Below are 7,277 nucleotides of genomic sequence, written 5' to 3' on the forward strand. Positions count from 1 at the left end.
CTATTCCTTTTGACATTGTACTTTTATCAAAATTTATTAACTTTTTCAAAGGCAGTATTTTTGGGCATATTAGTAAACATTTTTTCCATCTTATATAATTCATTACATTTTCTGCTTAAAAATCTAGTATTTCCTATCTTTGGACTTACTTTTAATTTTTAAAATGTATCTATATTTATATTTGGTAGATTTTTATATTTGATCTATATATTTTTATTTGGAAAATTATGCTGTGAATTCCCCATGACTCAAGATTTGGCTGTATTCTATCATCTTTTATTTTTTACTTAATTTCTAAATTAAATAAGAAATAGAAAAAATAATGTCATTCACTTTGTGATGAAATTAGAAGCAGCTCTGGAAATCTGAAGATCTCTTCCTCTGGCAATGAGGGATGTGGTTGTGTGATAGAAAGACCCACACATTTGAGTTCAGCAACTGAAATTATTAATCATCTTTTCTTTTTTGCCATGTATATCTGTAATACTACTTGATATTTCATATTAGCCTTTCAGCATCCTCATTTATGTACCTTCTCTTTCCCTTTTTTTTCTTAATGTCAAAATAAGGAGGTAATAATGCTAATAACTCAAAGTTAAAATTTAAAGTTATTTTCCTATTGAATTTATTTAAGTTTTCATAGGAAGTTTAAGGAAATGAATATTTATTATCTGTTATCTCATGTCAAATTCATGGCAATGCTACTGAGTTTTACGTTAATTTTCTCATTTAGTCTTCATAATATTACTTAAAAATAGCTATTTTATTCCCATTTTACAGAAGAGTAATTAGGCTTATATGAAACAAGGAGGAAGTGCAGTTTAAATCAAAAAGTGTCTAACTTTAAAATCTAAGCCATTCAGTTGATAGGCAGTGGGAATGGAGAATGGGGACCCCAGAAAGCCCAGAGCAGCCACATCCCTGCCACCTGCCTAGTTTCCATTATAACCAGGAAGAGCCGAAGCTTCCACAAAGAAACCGCAGTCACCATCAAGGTAACCATGAGCAGCCAGGCTGAGATCCAGCTGCTGTCAGCAGCAAATACAGACATCAACCTGGCACCACAGTGTGCAGAAACCCAGGCAACCTCACACAGGCAGTGCCTGTAGGTGGGGACAAGAAGATCATTGCAACTAATGTTTTGGGGAAAGTAAAATGGTTCGATGTAAGAAACAGATGTGGTTTCATCAACAAAAATGATGTATATATAAACCAAGGATGATGCATTTGTACACCAGACTGTCATAAAGACTAACCCTAGAAGTATAGGAGAAGGAGAGACTGGAATTGATGTTATTGAAGGAGAAAAGGGTGCAGAGGTAGCAAATGTCACCAATCCTGGTGGAGTTTCAATTTAAGGCAGTAAACATATAGCAGATTGTCACCACTATAGACCCCTTCCACATCCACATCCCAGGGGTTCAATGCAATTGTCATCAGGATAATCAGAATAGTGAGCATGGGGAAACGAATGTGGGATCAGAGAGCACTCTTGAAGGCCAGGCCCAACATGCCTATCCTAGCTCAGGTGATGGTTGCCACCTATTTATCTGCAGAGACCCCATGGGCACCAATTACAGTATTCCAAACCTCCTGTACAGGAAGAGGTGGTGGAGGGAGCTGACAAACAGGGTGCAGGAGAACAAGGTAGACCAGTGAGACAGAATATGTATCAGGGTTATAGATTGGTATTCTGCAGGGGTCCTCATTGCCAAAGACAGCCTAGGAAGGACAGCAATGAAGAAGATAAGGAAAATCAAGGAGATGAGAGACCATGTCAGTAGCCACTTCAAAGTTAGTACCACAGCATCATCAATTATCTGCTGAGACCTTCAGAAAACCCTAACCCACAAGATGACAAAGTGATAAAGGCAGTGCATTCAGCAGCTGAAAATGTGCCCACTCCCAAACCTGGAAGTGGGGTGGGGGGCTAAGTAAATGCTGATTTACCATTACCATCTTTATCATCATCCACATTAGGGTTTAGTCATCCAACAAAAAAGAAATGATTATGAAACTCCAGCAATAAAAAATAAACAATTGATGAGAGTTGTAGACTGTGAGCGCCTACCTTTTGTCTAGATAACTAGGATTATCTGCATTATCTATTCAGCATGTTTGTTTTTAAATTGTCTCTTTTTGGTAATGACAAATATGCTGTATTTGTTTTTGTAAGCCTGTTTTTTTTTTATCAATACACCTTTAAAGTTTTTTAAATTGTTTCATATCTGGTCAAATTGAGATTTTTTAAGAACCTAACTTTTAATGTCTAATAAAAGGTAATAACCTATTTTTTTCTACAAGCCAACAAATTGTTAACAAAGATCTTAAATAATTGTCAAAAAGCTAGGCCATTCATAGTAATAGCATCCAAGAAGACAGACATTTAAACTGAAGCAAACTCAAAAAGAGCAACTTCTGAGTAATTAGCAAAATATTAAGCTTTAGCCAAGAGATAAAAAGTAAAGTAGGAGAATGATGAAGCACCACAATCAAGATTAAGAAATGTTTCTAAAATCACAAACTTTCAATTAGAAGTAGGACAGATTATGGTCATGACTGAAGATTAGGGAAGTACTGATTGTATCAATGACTCATAGTAGTTCAGTTCAGAATTTTATAAGATATGATTCTAGAAATATTCTGATTCTCTCTTGAAATTCTGTTTCAGAAAGAAAATGTTAACTAGTCTAAACAGGTAAGAGCTGCAGACATGATACAACTAGGAAACTGACTTGAGTTGGTTACCACAAAAAAGTTTTCAACATTTAGAAAGTTGAAGCACATATTCCAGGATATATGAAAATTCTGGCAATGATACCTGAATCCTCTGGCCTTGGAATGTTTACTTCTGAGCTATCTGGTTATCTGGAAGAAAGAAAAGCAGGCTATAAACCCACTCAACATAATTTATTGACAACAAAGCCTATTTATGCATTTATTTTGATAAACAGATGAAATGGCAACTTGCAGCATATGGACCTTTTGAAACTCTCTCCATGCTAAAAAATAAGGGGAAATGCATGTGGCAGAACACTTCAAAAATAAGCAAACCTCAGACATTTATCATGAGATGTCTGATGAACCCAAACACAGCTGTGTACACTTCTATCAATTGAATATGGCATTTTTCCTCAAAAACAGCAAACACCTCTTCATGTTTCCAGCCTACTTGTAACACCATCCTCATTAATAGTTTTGTTCATGGATAGCGTACTATAAATGAGAAAGGCTTGCTCTTAGCCCATGCACAAGCTAAATTGAAGTGAGGAGAATACTATTTCTAGAAAATGCAACATCCTCAGAAAGCCCTAAGAGTTATTACAAAGCAACCCATTTTGATCTGAATGAGATATGATGAGCAGCCTGTGAGCAAATGGATGGAAAGTTGACGGGCATGATAGGTTAAAATAAAAACAGACTATTTCAAAGATTTTACTTTCTAAATAGATATAATGTAACATATTGGTTGAAATAAGTTGAATTATTTTCAAAAAATTTTTGCATAGCATGGGTAAATACCATCTGAGAATGGGAAAAAAGGAACAACATTGTACTGGAAACAATCTCTGTCTGAAAATAAAAACATTGTTTATATGTGTTTCCCTCAAAGGTAGCAACATGTCAGCATGATAACTCAACAATGAAACAACAAATTCAAAACAAGACAAAAACAAAAGCAAACAGCATGGTTGACCATATAGACATCCCATTATATTTATACATTTTATTTTTATGTGTACAGAAGTTATATGTATTATTAGTTTCATACGTGTTGGTTTATTCTTAGCTAAATCATAGTTTCCATGAGAGTTGAGATCAATTATTGAAAAAAAAAAATATATATATATATATTACAGTCTTAGGAACCTGCCTAATATTTAATATAAAAAAAGATGTTTAAATATAGACCTAACAGGATAGGAGGGAGAAAATAGGGAAAACTAAGTATCTGAAGAAATAATGGGCAAAAGTTCCCAAATTTGATGAAATACAAAAAATATACAGATATAAGCAGGTTAGCAAATAAAAGCAGAAAAAATACAAACAAAATATTCTACACATAATAAATTAAAGCTGCTGACAACCAAAGATGAAGAGAAAATCTTGAAAGCAGCCAAGATAAAATAACAGATTTAATGTAGTAGAAATTGATTCAAATAATCACTGATTCCTCATCTGAAACTGGAATCTAGAAAATAGTGGATACATTATGTGCACTGAGAACAATTTAAATGTCAAATCAAAATTTGAAATCCAGTTTAAATATCCTGTGAGATTTAAGGCAAAATATATTTTCAAAAAAAAAGAAAACCAAGAAAATTTAGGATCAACAGACCCACCCTACAATAAATTCTAAGGAAAATTCTTCTAAGAGAAGAAACATGATACTCAGTTTTCAAGAAGGAATGAAGAACACTAAAATTAATAATTATCTTGGTATATATAAACTACTTCCCTTCTAAATATTCATTTTTATTATATAAATCCAACATCTTATGAAGGCATTTGCCAGTGCAAGATCATATATATAGAGAAAATTATATTTAGGAAACTTTATATATATAAAATATATAAATTATATATATTATGCATACATATATAAATTATCTAATGATAATTACATACATATTACATATATATGGAACAATAATTTCTACTTGAATATTAAATAATTGGTTATTAGTAATAGAAATATACAAGAATACTTCTGCATCTAAGAAGTGAATTTGGGATGCCTGCGTGGCTCAGCGGTTTAGCACCTGCCTTTGGCTCAGGGTGTGATCCTGGAGTCCTGGGATCGAGTCCCACATTGGGCTCCCTGAGTGGAGCCTGCTTCTCCCTCTGCCTGTCTCTCTCTCTCTCTCTCTCTCTCTCTCTCTCTCTGTGTCTCTCATTAATAAATAAATAAAATCTTAAAACATAATAATAAAAAAATAAAAAGTGAATTTAGTAAAATCACATTTTAGTAAAATCAAAGTTAATATTGTTAAAAACTGTACTTCTGATACTAGTAGCAAATAATTGGAAATAATAAAAATAAATACCATTAATATTAGTGTTAAAATCTTTTTAAAAGTTAGGAATATATAGGAATAATATATAAAGGTTGTCTAGGACTTCTACTTTGAAAATTATAAAATATTGATAAGGTAAATTAGAAAAGATCAAGTAAATGGGAATAGAAGTCATACTCATGAAATGGTATACTCAATACTGTTAGAATCCTAACTGCTTCAATTACAGATTCAATACAATCACAATTTTAATTGAAGTGGTCTTTTATTTCACAGAAATATACAAGCTGAATCTAAAATTTTAATGTAAATATAAAGAACAGAACATAGGCATAATCTAGAGCATTGTGGGAAAATACTAAAGAACAAATAGTGTATAATTATTAAATAAACATAGAGATAACATACTAAGTTGCATGCATGAATCTCAAAAAATATTATCTATATAATGAAAAAAAAAAACTTTCCCAAAATACATAATGCATGATTTCAATAATATGAAATTCTAGAAGAGGGAAATCAATTCCATGGGAAAAACGTAGAAGACTAAATGGTTGCCTCTCAGGGATGGGAGCAGAAAGTGATGAAGTGCATAGGGAGATTTCTGATCAATGATAAAGTTCTGTAAGCTAGTGTTTGGGGTTAAACAGGTGATTGAATGGATACGTGTAAATTGTACATTCACTGTATGTAGATTTTGCATTAAAAGTAAAATACAGGTATCGAACTCTAATGATATGCATGTTTAGATATTTAGCAAAAAATTTACTTTGAAATGTACAGAAAATAACAAATTAATGGCTGTGTAGAGAAATAAGTACATGATAGAGCATGTATAGGAAAATATTAATCTAGGTGATATGCTTATCAGTGTTCTCCATAAAATCCCTTCAGATTTTTAGGATAATGATTGTAGTAAAAGTTGGGAAAAATAAAAATTGCTTTTTGGAAATACATGTTTTTGCTTTTGAAGTCCTTTCCTTCCACAAAGTAACAGCAACTCCAGAGCAATCATGCTCATCATTCAGAAGGCATGAGAATATAAATGTGATGATAATGGCAACTTTATAGTCTTTAGAAGATAATCACCAACTCTATAGCCTTTAGAAAAGTAATTAGTGAAACACCTCTATTCTTAGCATAAATTTAGCTAAGTGATCTTGTCAGTTTCCTCCCTTGCTCCAAACTTCAGTCCACATCTAAGAATTAGGAGTTTCTTGTCAGCTCAATTATTTTAGGATGAAGACTCAAAGTCTATATTCTCATAATCAAAGGCCATATTAAAACATTTGGTGGATGTGATATCTAGTTGAAATTGCACGGGCTTTGGAATTATGTAGACAAGGATTGAAATCTCAGTTTAACCTCTTATTAACTGTAAAATAATAAACAGAGAAGTCAATGAAGTTATCTGAACCAATTATGATTGTATAACATAATGCATTAAGGCATCTGACACATATTATGCTCTTTGTAAGTAGTGGCTTTTTAAGTTTTTTATGCAAGATGGAATATTTTCTAGAGGCTCAGATCTTCACAAATCATCTAGAGTTTCAGGGTAACAACTGAGAATGTCTTCTTTTAACACTATTGTCTAAATTAAAAAAAAAAGAAAAGAAGAAACATAGCACCATTTAGGTAAAAATCATTCTCTATTCAATAATAAGAACCTCAGGCATTAACAACCTCTTAGATGCAAAATGACAAGTAGGATGTAATCTATGTTACAGTACCATATCTTTGTTTTGTTTTTTAAGATTTATTTATTTATATTAGAAAGAGAGAAAGGGAGAGAGAGAGCTGGGGGAGAGGCTGAGGGTGAGAGAGTCTCAAGCAGACTCTGCAGTCAGTGCAGAGCCAATGAGGAGCTTGATCTTATGAACCTGAGAATAGGACCTGAGCCAAAACCTACAGTCAGGTGTTCAACCAACTGCACCACCCAGGAGCCCCTAGAGTACCATTTCTCAATCAATAATTTTAATACAACTTTTGGACAAGATATTTGAATAAAATATGTAATCTATTAGACCAAATGACATAATTGGAAAAAGTCAGAGTTATATGTATATAAACAGAACAGAAAATGTCAGGATAGTTATCATACCTAGGGCATTCTACTTCACTAACTAAAATGATCTAGTACCATCTCTCTCACAGAAATAGTAGAGTGACTTTGTATAAGTCATTGAAAGTTCTTAATCTGAGGTTTTTATTTATTTTATTGTATTTGTTTTTATTTTTTAAATTAAATTAAATTTT

General features: G+C 32.5%; 1 pseudogene; it reads left to right on the forward strand.

Annotated features, from left to right (window-relative positions):
- The first annotated feature begins 886 nt into the window (after window positions 1-886).
- LOC112664976 (Y-box-binding protein 1-like) lies at window positions 887-1,784 on the forward strand (annotated as a pseudogene).
- The last annotated feature ends 5,493 nt before the right edge of the window (window positions 1,785-7,277 follow it).

Source organism: Canis lupus, chromosome 17 (genome assembly GCF_003254725.2).
Source record: "Canis lupus dingo isolate Sandy chromosome 17, ASM325472v2, whole genome shotgun sequence".
NCBI classification, from domain to species: Eukaryota; Metazoa; Chordata; class Mammalia; order Carnivora; family Canidae; genus Canis; species Canis lupus.